General features: G+C 43.7%; 1 protein-coding gene and 1 long non-coding RNA gene across 6 annotated transcripts in view; one reads left to right on the top strand and one right to left on the bottom strand.

Annotated features, from left to right (window-relative positions):
- GSE1 (Gse1 coiled-coil protein) overlaps positions 1–12,649 on the top strand; it is a 795,746-nt gene that overhangs the window by 254,794 nt on the left and 528,303 nt on the right. The gene's annotated exons all lie outside the window — the stretch shown is intronic.
- On the bottom strand, positions 2,342–12,435 carry LOC140521311 (uncharacterized). 2 transcript variants are annotated; one of them, XR_011972871.1, is made up of 3 exons: positions 12,289–12,435; positions 4,317–4,541; positions 2,342–2,535 (listed from the first exon to the last, which is right to left on the bottom strand). It is a non-coding gene; the product is annotated as an uncharacterized lncRNA (long non-coding RNA). The 2 variants fall into 2 exon arrangements; XR_011972872.1 differs by lacking the exon at positions 12,289–12,435 and adding an exon at positions 7,727–8,072.

A 12,649-nucleotide genomic window follows, 5' to 3' on the forward strand; every position in this document is an offset into this window, starting at 1 on the left:
GTAACTATGAAATTGCTGTATGAAGCCGGTCACTCCTCCAATTAAGGAGCAACTGGGCAGAATTTCCAGGATCCGCTTCTCTCTCTATCCATCCCAGGAAGGAAAAACAGTAGCAACAAAATTAGGCAATTCTATCGGCCAGAATGATTGCTGTTTTCAGAATAACTGAACCTCTGAATGAAGCATTGGCTTTCATCGGTGAACCTATGGGATATGGGACAAGCCCCTTTGCTTCCCTGGGCCTCGGTTTCCTTATTTGTGAAAGAAAAGGTTTTGAACTTGCTCTCTGAGGTCCCTTCCAGCCCTGATATTCCATGATGTCATGACTTTTGATTCTGATGGTACCTTAGACAGCAACAACAGAATCAGATTTCTCTGTAGTCAATTCTTTACATTTCCAGTCTAGTGGAAAAAGAGGGGGAGGCTCGAGCCAGCAATGGAGCTCTTTCAGTATTGACAAATTGATGCCAAATTACAAAGAATAAGCATGGCCCCAAAGAAGAACTATGAGAAGACATCCTTCCCCCACAACACTCTCCTTGGTAGAGGTAGGAGGTCCATGACTAGGGAACATTGCTTTTTACTTTCTGAGTTTTTCATTATGGATTGGCTTAGCAGGTTTTATTTTCCTTTTCTTCCTTTTATTTTTTTAAATAATATTGGTTATTTGGGATGGATCTCTGCGAGGAAAGAAGGAGGGATACTGAGAAATTCTGCTGATGTAAAAAATAACAAAAGATATCAAGATATCAAAGATATTTATAAAAATATTGATGAACTCAAACTATCTGCAGAGGAGAGCTACTAGGATAATGAAGGAGCTGAAGCCAGTGGACTAGCTGGATCAGAAGACTTGGATACTATTCTGGGTCCTGATACACAATCGTATTTCATTTTAAGCAAGTCACTCTCTTTCCTTGGCCCTCAGTTTCTCCTCTATGAAATGAGAGTTCTCCAGTTTTTTTCTCCTGCTCTATTGTTTTCGTTTTAGAAGACTTTGAGGGATAAAGACATAAAGAAGAGTGATCATAAACTAATGAATGAAGTCTCAGAGGGTCTGAGATACACTTCACACAGCTTGGAAGAAGAAGCAATTTAGAATCATAAGAGCATCAAGGTCTGAATGACGCCATAGAATGCAAAACCCCCAAGCTAGCAGGACTCCCTGGATGGGTAGAGCTCATCTAATCCAGCCCCTTCATTGATAGAAGCTGAAATTTTGAGGTAAAGAGAAGGTCCTAGTTCTTTACACAGTGAAGAGTAATATTAAGGAATGTTTTTCCCATTTGTTGTATGATGATGATGATGGTGGTGGTGGTGGTGGTGGTGGTGGTGGTGGTGATGATGGTGGTGGTGGTAGTGGTACTGGTGGTGGTGATGATGATGGTGGTGGTGGTAGTGGTGCTGGTGGTGGTGATGACAGTGATAAACATTTGTATAGTGATCACTGTGTGCCAGGCACTGTGCTAAGTGCTTAAATGGATTCAAACAAATTTGGGTTGAATGTAGGAATAAAAAACCCATGATAGGTTTACATAGGGAAACCAAAGATACTTGGGGAAAGCATCTCATTTTTTTAGTTTGATGTCTCATGTGGCAATATCAAAAAGAACACTTGGAAACCCACTCGAGTAACTCAAAGGAAAGAATCAAACTGTCTCTGGAGTCAAATGATCCGGGTTCAAGTCCCATCTCTAATACATGGTACTTTTATGAAATTGGGTGAGTCACTAGCTTATTTCTCTGGGTCCCGGGGATCTTGTTTATAAAATAAGGGGGTTGGGGTAGCTGACCCCAGAGGACCCTCCTATCCTTCCAGGTGATCAAGCTCTCCATTCCCTAAATGACTGGGAGTCAGGATACCACCCAGTACACCAAAATCTCATTTTTCCCCTGGGATAGCACCTAAGGAGCCAGAAATCTGGGTCCATTGTGCTGTGGGCTGGACAGAATCAATTTTTAAGTACTACCTGAGGCTAAAAATCAATGTATGCATCTCCTTATATCTCTATGAACCGTAACCACCAACATCCCCCCCCCCACCACCACCATCTGGCTCCTAGACCCTCGTGGGTATAGATATATGTGACAACATGAGAGGTTTAGGTCACTGGGGACTTTCTGTAAAGGATAATGCCTACAGAAGCAGGAATGAAGGCAAGGCCTTCCAGAGACAGGCGTGCCACACTAGAATCTTGACTTGCAAATTTTTTAGCAGTGTGACCCTAAACAAATCCCTTACCTTCTCCAGGGTTCAGTTTCCTCATCTGTAAAAATGGGGATAAAAATACTTTCATCACATACTTTACAGGGTAAAATACAGGAAAATTCTTGGCAAACCTTAAAACTCTAGGAAGATTTTATTACGATGAAATTATTATTGGTCCCTGAGCACATCTATGATGAGTGAGTGGAGTCATCAGTGTGAGGGGAGGGCTGGAGGGAAGCAGTGGGGGCAGAGAGCTCCTTCCTGTTGGGCATGGTAATGCCCTCAGTGGGTTTCTGGTTGGCATCTTGGACACCATGCGCTCCATCCTGTTAAAATACAAACAAACCGCAGAAACCGTAAGTGCTGACTTCAGGAAGCTGGCTGCCGGTGGTGGTGTGGTGGTGGATGGGCAATATAAAAATAGCTCATCCCCAAGAGACAAGACCTAACCAACAACAACTAACCACCATCCAGAGAGCAGGGGGTAGGTGGGGGTGGGAGTGGGGTGGGGTGGCCCGACGGCAGCTCCCACTAGGACTGAGGGTTAGCCACCCATAAGAACATGAGCAGCATCCCTGACCTTGAGCCAGGCTTCAGAAGAGCCCAGGGCCTCTTCCAAGGGGCCCTCACCCCCTGGCACTCTCTCCCCACCCCTTTCCTCTGTTTTAGACAGAAGGTTGTCATAGAATGTCAGATCTAGAAAAGATCTTAGAGATCCTTTTAGACAATGCTCACTGACCTGTCCCTAGGGAAGTATCAGCCTGGATTCCAGCTGAGGGCTTTAGGTTCCATGGTAAGGGGCTGGAACTGGACAGTCCCTCACATCCTTCTAGCTCCAAAACCTCTGAACCTTGCATCCCACAGGGAAACTGAGGCCCAGAGACAGGAAGACACTTGTCCAGAGTCAGAGGTCACAAGGAGCTGAGCCAGGAATCAAACTCAGGCTCCACATCAAGTGTATTTTCCCATGACACTGAATAGTCCTGCCTTGAGATCATAGGTTGCTTTGAAGCTAAGCCAGCAGCACCTCACTAATAGATGCTCAACCAATAGTAGCTAGTGTGTCTAGAGCCTCTTAAGGTTTGCAAATCCTCTCAGTGACGCTGGAAGGGAGGGTCTATCATTATCATCCCCATTTCAGAGATGAGGTAACTGAGGCAGGCAGGGTCACACAGCTAGCAAGTGTCTGAGACTGGATTTGAACTTCAGGCCCAATGCTCTACATACACTCTGCTTCACCCAGCTGCCTAATATACTAGCAGTCAGTGTCTCTACAAGCCACAAAAGCTGATCAGTGACTCAGTGATGTACAGGATACACCTCTTCCTTTCTCTTTGCATTTACCTAAATGTCCATCTATCACTTTGTCCAGTCTCCTTTTCCTCATTTCTCTCCCTCTACCCCCCCCAAGCTCCTTCTCAGATCTGCTTCCCTCCCTCTCTTTCTGTTTCTCTTTGTCTGTGTATCTCCCTCTGTGTCTCTGTTTCTCTGTCTCTCTCTCCCTCTCTTCATCCCTCCTTCTCTGCCTCTCTTTCTTTCCTTTTACCCCCTTACTTCTTCCTTTCTCTTCCCTTTTCTTCCCTTTCTCTTTCCCCCATGTTTCCATTTCCCCTTCTCTTTCTCCTCTCCCCCTTCCCTCTTCCCTCTTCCTTTTCCTTTTTGCTCCCTCTCTCTTCTGTTTTCATTCACCTTTCTCCCCTTCACTCCCATCCATCCTTTCGCTCTTACTCTCTTGCCCTTAGTTCCTTCTCTCTCATTTTGCCTCCTCTTCATGAATGTAATAAATCAAATTCTACTCGACATCCTGGTAATATTCTAGCTGCTGACCCAAGCTTCAAAGGCAACTAAATGAGTTAATTGAAGGTTGGGGGAGCTGCCAACTTCCCATCCACCCTCTATCTGGGGAAGTGTCTATTGGCTGAATGCTCTGATATATTCTCAGTAACATTAGCCCAGACCCCAGGAAACCCCTACATATTGCCAGTCAAAAGGTGAAAACTTCCTTGGGGCTTGGGAGTATATGAGGATGAGAGGTCTATGGTTGGGATGGACATCTATAACAGAATAAAATCCTATCATAACCAACTCTACAAGATTCGCTGATTACCTGTCATGGTGACCGGGCTGCTAGGAACCACTTTCCCAATTGGCAAGAGTGAAGACCATGTCCTTAATGGAGAAAATTAGCCAACGAAAGGTGAGACTGAGCCCAGGAAGGTCTCCTACCCATGTTCCAAAGTCCTTTGGTTCTTCAAGCTCTATTTCCTTAACTTTGCATGGTGTGCTGCTTTGGTGGGTGTTTGCAGAGTGTCCAAGAGTTTTCTTTAGGTAGCTGAGTGGAGAAGAGTGAAGGGAAATTGGAAAGAAAAATTCTACTTGTTGTGTGAGAAAGAAAAATCAGCTTAGCATTTCCTTTGCTGCCTACGTTGAACAAAATCACACGCCTTGGACAAATCTTTTCTGCCTCTGGGCTCAGTTTCCTCCTCTATAAAATGAGAGGGCTAGACCAGATAGGGTCTTAAGGTCCTCTCCAGATCTACATTTCAATGTAGTGCTCTCCCAGGAATGGAATAAGCTTTCCTAGTGAGCTCCCCTTCATCAGAGGTTTTCCAGTGAAGACTGGGCATCCATTGGTTCCGTATATTCTGAAGAAGATACCAAAACAGGAATCTCCTTTCTCTCTGTCATCTACCCAACCTTTTGAACTTTGAAACCAGGCTGTAAATCCCTTTTCTGTGCCTGGATACCCTCATGAGTCCTAATCTCATTCTGAAGTGGCCACTCACCTAGTTCATGAAGATGGTATGACTGAGCTCACATGCCAGGATCGCATCCTTCCTGTCTCCTCTCATCTCTTTGGGCAACTGACAGTACTTGGAATACAATTTTAAAAAAAGGAACTTCCTTATGCCATTCCCCCCTCTTAGTGACTGTGCTCAAGTCAACTACAGCTACAACCACAACTAATTACTCTCTATTCTGATTCTTTACTATGGAACTACCTTGAGATGTATCCTCAGGCCTCCTTGATAAATGGGGCAATAACATCTTCCTTGCTATCTTATTGACCTAAGTAAATAATGCTTATGGGTATCTTAAAGGAGCAAAGTTATATCAAGAGAAACCTGAACTATTCTTTTTTTATACCTTGCCCTATAGGGTCTCATGGTCAAAGGTCTGTCTTTGGCACTGCTACCTCAAAAATAAAGCTTTGCTTGCAGTACCTTAGCCATTTTCTTTAATATCTGGTTTTCTGGTGCTCCAGAACCCATAGACTCATAGAATTGGATCACAGAACAGAAAGTCAGGTGCTAGAAGGGCCCTTTGAGCATAGGTTGTCTGAGCTAGAAAGTATCTTGGTAAACACGGTATCAGAGATGAGAGAGACATTGGAATATGGAACATTAGAGCTAGGAGGGATCTCAGAACATAGACTATCAGACCTGGAAGAGATCTTAGAACACCAGAAATCAGATCTGAGGAGGGCCTTAGAACACAGAGTATCAGTGCTTGGAAAGACCTTAGAACATAGAAAGCTAGAGCTGGGAGAGACGTCAGAACTAAATGACTCTTTCCTAATAGTGGGTTTTAAAGCTCTCCACTACATCAAAGGAAGGTCAACAGCATAGCCTAGACTCACAGGTGTGGGCAAGGGGTATGGAGAAGGTTCTTCCCTCCTATGCAGTCCTTTACTATGGTGTTCCTATACCTCTCTCCACTTGTCCCTCTTGCTAGCCCCTGCCTCTTCCCTATCTTCATAGTCCCCTCTCCATCATGCCCATCTCCCATGCCCTACTTTCCATAGCTCTGCACCCCAATTTTGCAGCCCATAAAATCCATTTTGGGGTAACACAGAGAATATACCAATAATATAGGGCTCTTTATTTACACCTTTTTGAGAAGTTAGTAATATGCTTTCCGCTAGATGGAGATTTTATATATAACCCTGTTAATGACAATAATTCTTTCTCCAATGTTTAGTGAATTAAATTGCATATTGTTGGGACTCATATTGTGCCATCCTATGCTGGAGAGTGTGCCCAACTGATATTTAATTTGTACATTCCCTTCTCCTTCTCTCCCCATCCCATACATATCCCAACTGAATTTTCCTCAAGCACAAGAATTACTAGTTACAGCTCTATGTGCTGTCCGTATAGAAAAGAGAGGAAAATGTAGGTTAGAGGATAGTACAATGAGATTGATTCAAAATTGGTTGAATGACTGGCACTTAAGAGCAGCCATTAATAATTCATTGTCAACTTGGGAGGAGTTCTTCAGTGGAGGGCCACAGAGAGTGCTGCACATGGTCCTGTGAGGGACATTTAACATTTGTTTTTCAGAGACTTGGATGAAGAAATAGATGGCATATTTACCAAATCTTTGGATGATGTAAAGTAGGGAGGACAAACCAAAACAGTATAATGGTGAGGATCCAGAGATCTAAGAGACTGAAACATTTGACTGGATCAAAGAAAATCATATTGAATAAATGTAAAGTCTTACATGGGTCCAAAAAGCAAAATCAGTGAGCATAAGATGGGACATGGTATTTCATCTGTAAGAGGATCTGGAGATATGGGTGAGCTGAAAGCTCAACAGTTATGAGATAGTAGTTCTAAGTTAGACTTAGGGGTCTACTCTTTGGTCTTGCTCAGGTCAAACTACAACTTTAGTGCTTTCTTTAGTTCTGAGCACCAGAAGAATATTGGTGAGCCCTGTTTGGGCCATATGAGATGAACTGAAGGAACTACTCTAGTCTAGACAAGAAAAGATTGGTAGTGGGAAAGGAAGGAAAAATGATAGTCATCTCCACATCTCTGAGGGTCCATCTTGTGGAAAAAAAATTAGATATATTCTGGTTGGTCTCAGAAGGCTGAACTAGGAGCAGTGGGTAGAATCTGCTGGGTAGAGGCAAATTTCAGCTGAAGACTGGAAAAAAGAAATGACGATCAGAGCATTAGAAAATGACTTCCTCAAGAGGTAGTCTTCTCACCCTGGAACATCTCTTTACCATGACAGGCCTTTCTCCCATTGGTGAGTTCTTCCTGGATCCTCCATTCCATGAATGGGCTCTTTGGCCTTCTTTCCTTCCTTAGCCTTGTTTCTGATTTACTCTGGGATTTAAAATCATATGCCTGTCATAGGGTACCTTCATTCTGGCCCCCCTCCATTAGAATATAAGCTCCCCAAGAGCAGACACTGTCTTTTCTTTTGTTTGCATTTGTATCTCTAGCATTTTGTATAGTGCCTGATACGTTGTTGTAGTTGTTCAGACACTGCAGTCGAAACCAGCTCTTTGTTGACCCCGTTTGGGGTTTTCTTGGCAAGGATACTGGAGTGGTTTGCCATTTTCTTCTTCAGCTCACTTTACAGATGAGGAAACTGAGGCAAACAGGCTTAAGTACCTAACACGGGGTCATGAAGCTAGTTAAGTGTCTGAGGCCAGATATGAACCCGGGTCTTCCTGCCTCCAGGTCTGGCACTCTGTCCACTGCCCTGGATAGCTGCCCTTACCTGGCACATAGTAAATGCTTAATAAATGTCTGTTGTCTGCCAATGGCGGTCTTCCATCAAAGCCTGAAGAAATACTTCTTTGTATTTTTGTGGAATGGACTCTTCAGGTACAGGCTTTATGGTCTCTGAAGTCCCTTCTACTTTAGAGGTTCTATGGATCTGTAAAATCAAAAGGTCAGATGATATCTAAGGTCCTTCCCAGTCCAAAGTCCCATGATCTAAATCCAACCCCCTTACTTTGCAGAGGACTGAGGCCCAGAAAGAAGTCATTTACTCAAGATCACCTAGTGAGTTAGTAGAGGACCCAGGTCTCCTGATTCCCGACCTAGTGCCCTTTCTACACTACATCATTCCTAAGATAGAGTGAAGTTGACTGGCAAAGGACTTTAAAACCCATAACTAGGAGACTAATTTTTCTTCATTAGGCAATTAGCAGCTATTGGAGCCATTTGAAAAAGTGGATGGTACATCCCGACCTACTCTTGCACTTAGGGAAAAAAAAAGTGTTGGGCAGCTATGCTTGGAATTGATTATATTGGCCAGAAGGCAGGGATGTAGCCGTCAGCAAGATTGCAGCAATCAGGCGGGATAAGAATGTCTGGGAGGAGGCTATCACTGTGGGGGGAGAGAGGAAGGGATGGACTTGAGAAATATCAATCATGGTAATAGAAATGACAAAGTGAACAGAAGAGTCATGGAGAGCGCCAAGCCTGGGAGCTTGGCAGGGGGATAGGACCAGGTGATGGGTAAGAGGGGCAGAGGGGAAGGGTTTGGGAGGAGGTCAAGTTTTTATCTTCCTTATACAATAGGTTGGATTTTTGAGTGACTTAGCCATCCAAGAGATAAAACAGTGGTGGAAGAATTAATCTTCAAAAAATGGAGAATTTTAGAGTTGGGAGGGAAGTTATAGAACATCTTGGCTAATCCTTCAATTGATCAGTGAGGGGAGAGAGCCCTGGAGAAAAGGGACTTGCTCAAGGTCATGCCAGGAGTTAATGAAAGAACAAGGCTAGAAATCAGGTCTTTACCACTTCAAAAAGATCTGAGGCTCCAATACATCAAATTACTGTCTCCTCCCTGCTGTCTCCAAGACAGAGGAGGCAGGACTGCCCCTGAGCCTTCCCTGAGTGCAGAGATATTTCTCCCACTATCCTTTTGTTATCTTTTTCTCTCTCCAGGGATGCTCTAGGTGTTTATTTTCATCATAAGAGTGTAGAATCTTATAGTTGAAAAGACCTTAGAGGTCTTTTTTCCTCTCTCCTTTGTTGCTTCTTCCTTCCTTCCTTTCTTCCTTCCTTCCTTCCTTCCTTTCTTTCTCTTTCTTTCTTCCTTCCTTCCTTCCTTCCTTCCTTCCTTTCTTTCTTTCTTTCTTTCTTTCTTTCTTTCTTTCTTTCTTTCTTTTTCTTTCTTTCTTTCTCCTTCCCTTTCCCTTCATTCCCTTCCCTTTTCCTTTCCTTTCCCTTCCTTCTTCTTCCCTTCCCTCTCCTCCCTTCCTTTCCATGCCCTTCCCTTTCCATACAATCCAAACACTTTGAGTTGTTCTGCTTCCAGTCAGGGCTATTTCATTCCTTCTCAGGGAAGCTATTCATATCCCACTCCCAGGAGCTCACTATATTGGTGCCAGACTTAGGGTGGGCATCAGCTCAGTTTTAGCCCTATTATAGCTCAGAACTTTTAAGCTCAAGCAGTCAGCCTCCCTGTAGTCAGAATGACAGGTGTGCACCAAAGAAAGCAGATGAGGCCCAGAGAGAAGTGACCTGCCCAAGGTCCTGTAGCTAAGAAATGGTGAAAGACCCTGGTCCTCTGACCACAAAGCCAAGATATTTCCTTCTGTATTATACTGCCTCTAATATGACTTGGCCTGTGTGGAGAAGATGGAATTACGAACAACAAAGGTCCCGTGTGATCTTCATAGGGTCCTGTTCCTCTAGGAAATTACCCTGGACTCCAATTTTTTGAGGGTCCAGAGGTACCCAGATATTAGACTGAGCAATTAGGAAGCAACACCAGATGAGTGGCTGGAGAAACAGGAAGAAACTAGGAGAGGAGAAGACGAGACGGGGGGACCAGAGATTGACGCTGGAGTGATTTCTGTCAGCAGCACCCCGAGAATGAACTAGAAACCTGTCCTGGCATCTGCATCCCGCTTTCATTATCAGGGACTTCCCATCAAGTCCCAGCCATCCTCAAACACAGGGTTAATGCCAGTGGAGAGGACAGGCTATGTCGATTCAGTGCTGGAAGAAACCCTGGGGATCATTTATTCTATGGGTTGCCAAAGCTTTTAATGGAGAAGAGCCATTTGGAGGGATGTCTTTGGAAATAGAACTTTCCAAGAGCTTTTTATATACATATACATACATATAGGAGTTAGCCCGACAAAAAATAGAATACCAAGCTTAGAGTCAGGAACACCTTGGTTCTAAGCCTACCTCTGACACTGTGGGACACTGGGCCAGCAAATGAATTAGGTAATCGACAAGGATGTCAAATGTGTGCTGGTCATCGTACTTTGTATCCCTGGAGATGGAAAGACCCTGCCTACAATGAGCTTATACTCTACTGTGGAAATATACCATGTTCACAAACAAGTTTGTTTGGGATATGTCCAAAATAAATGCAAAGTAACATGAGGGAGGCATTAACAACTGGGAACATTAGGAAAGGCCTTCTGAGATGAACCTTAAGAGAGTTTATCAGGTGTTCTAAGAGAGTGAGGAGAAGAAGGATTCCAGGATTGTGGGTACAACTTGGACAAAGGCTCTGAGGTGACAGATGGAGTGTGTTTGGTTGAAACCTAGAGGAATGAGGGATGGGAATGTATAGTTAGTCTGGAAACATAGATTGGAGCCCAATTCTGAAAGACTTCAACTGCCAAATGGAAGAGCTTGCATTATATCTTAAAGGCAAAGAGGAGCCATTGACATTTCTTAAGCAAAGGAGAGAAATAGCAATTTGGAAGTTGTGTGGTGAATGAATTGGAAAAAAGGGAGACTGGAGGCCAACTAGAAGGGGACTACAGTAGTCCATCTGAGAGGCATTGAAGGCCTGGAAAGGGTACATGTGGAATGACAGGATAGATCCTTGACTTAGAGGTCCTGTAGTTGAAGCATATAATGTACTACCATAGAAAGCCCAAATATCAATGGTAGATGGTCTTCAGAGGACCATGTGTGAGAAATAAATGACTTGGGAATTGGGGGAAAAGCCCCAAGGAGTTTCTAGAGCCTTTGCCCATTAGCATTATCGTTAGTACAAGGAGTTTTTCAAATTAGCTTTCACTTTGAAAGGCTGAAAGAATGTGGTGGAAAGGAGTGGAATAAAGGAAAATCAGAAAGCAGGGCAGCAGCATAGACCCTGTATGGAGTGGGGCATTTACCAAGAATACAAGCAAACCTAAAGACAGAGACCCCCTAGTGAAGTAAGAAAGAATAACCACAGATTTGGAATCCGAGGAGCTGGGTTCAAATGCTGTCTCTCCATGAGATTGTAAGCAACTTGAGGGCAGCAATTGACTTTTTGCCTCTTTCTGTATCCCTGGTGTTTAGCACAGTGCCTAGCACTTAGAAGGCTCTTGCTTAATAAACGTTTATTGAATTGAACTGAATATCTGTGTGACCAACGGGCTCAAATGACTTCCTCTTTCTGGCCTCAATTTCCTCTTTTGTAAAATGAAGGAGATCAATTGGATGGCCTTATATGTTCCCTTTCATATGATCCTATGAGTTGGGCAGCCCCAGAAGGACTCTTGCTTTGGACTCTCAGGGTAGAGGTGCCCCAAGGGATTTGAGTGAATAAAATGAGTCAAAATGCGGGTGGCAACCTTAGGTGATGTTGTTTCTTCTTTAAAGGTTTTGAGTAGAGAGATAGAAAGTGCCTCCTTGCTGATGCTATCTGCATCGCTGGGTGTAGGTCCCATCAGCCCAGGATCCTCACTGAAGAGAGAAGGGAGCAGAATCTCCAGGCTCAGTGTCACCCAGCTGGTGATTGAGCTGGTGATTGGCAGAGCTGGCTGAGAGCTTGGCTTCCTGGTTCAGGGCTCTTTCCAGGAGAGCAGCCTGCTTCCCTAGGAGCACCTCTAAAGTGTCAAGAGCTGAAACACTTGTAAGGAGGAAACACTTCATTGAGGCGTATGATTTCAGGTACTCTAGACCAAGCTCTAGGGAGGGATGGATGATTGAGTCCAGACTCTGAGCTGGGCATGGTCTTCCAGAATCTTAAAAGAGGATTGATTTAGGAGGTGGAGAACCTAGATGGAGGCCCCAACTGTATGGGTTCTTTCCCTTCCCTGGACCTCAGTGTCTTCATCTTGGCAGTCAGTTAGCACAGTAGATAAAAATACAGGACCAGGCATCAGGAAGATCTGAGTTTTAATCCTGTCTCAATGATGCCCCTAATATGACATGGATATGACTGTAGTTAAGATAGATCATGAATGAAAAAAAACAAGAAGCTCTTAGAATTTATGGGAATTAATAGACAGTCTGACTTGGTCTCTCTCAGACTCAGTTTCCTATCCTATGAGTTGTAATTTGTGAAGTGGGGATAATAGTAACACATACCTCAGGGTTGTTGTGAGCATCAAAGGGGACAAACATGTTAGGGATTCTTAATCTGGGGTCCATGGAGCTGTAGATTCATTTGTAGATTGCAGGGAGTCTGTGAACTTGGATGGGGAAAAATTACAACTTTATTTTCTAATTTTAACCTCTAACTGAAATTTAGCATTCTTGTCCATTTTTAAAAGCATGATTCTGAGAAGGGGTTTCTAGGCCTCACCACACTAACCAAGGAGTCTGTGACAAAAAAAAAAATGTTAGAAACCCTTGTCATATATAAAGTGTTTTGCAAACCTTGAATCTCCATGTAAACACTAGCTATTATTATTAGCTATCAAAAGAGAGGGTTGGATTAGATGATCTC

Source organism: Notamacropus eugenii, chromosome 1 (genome assembly GCF_028372415.1).
Source record: "Notamacropus eugenii isolate mMacEug1 chromosome 1, mMacEug1.pri_v2, whole genome shotgun sequence".
Taxonomy (NCBI): domain Eukaryota; kingdom Metazoa; phylum Chordata; class Mammalia; order Diprotodontia; family Macropodidae; genus Notamacropus; species Notamacropus eugenii.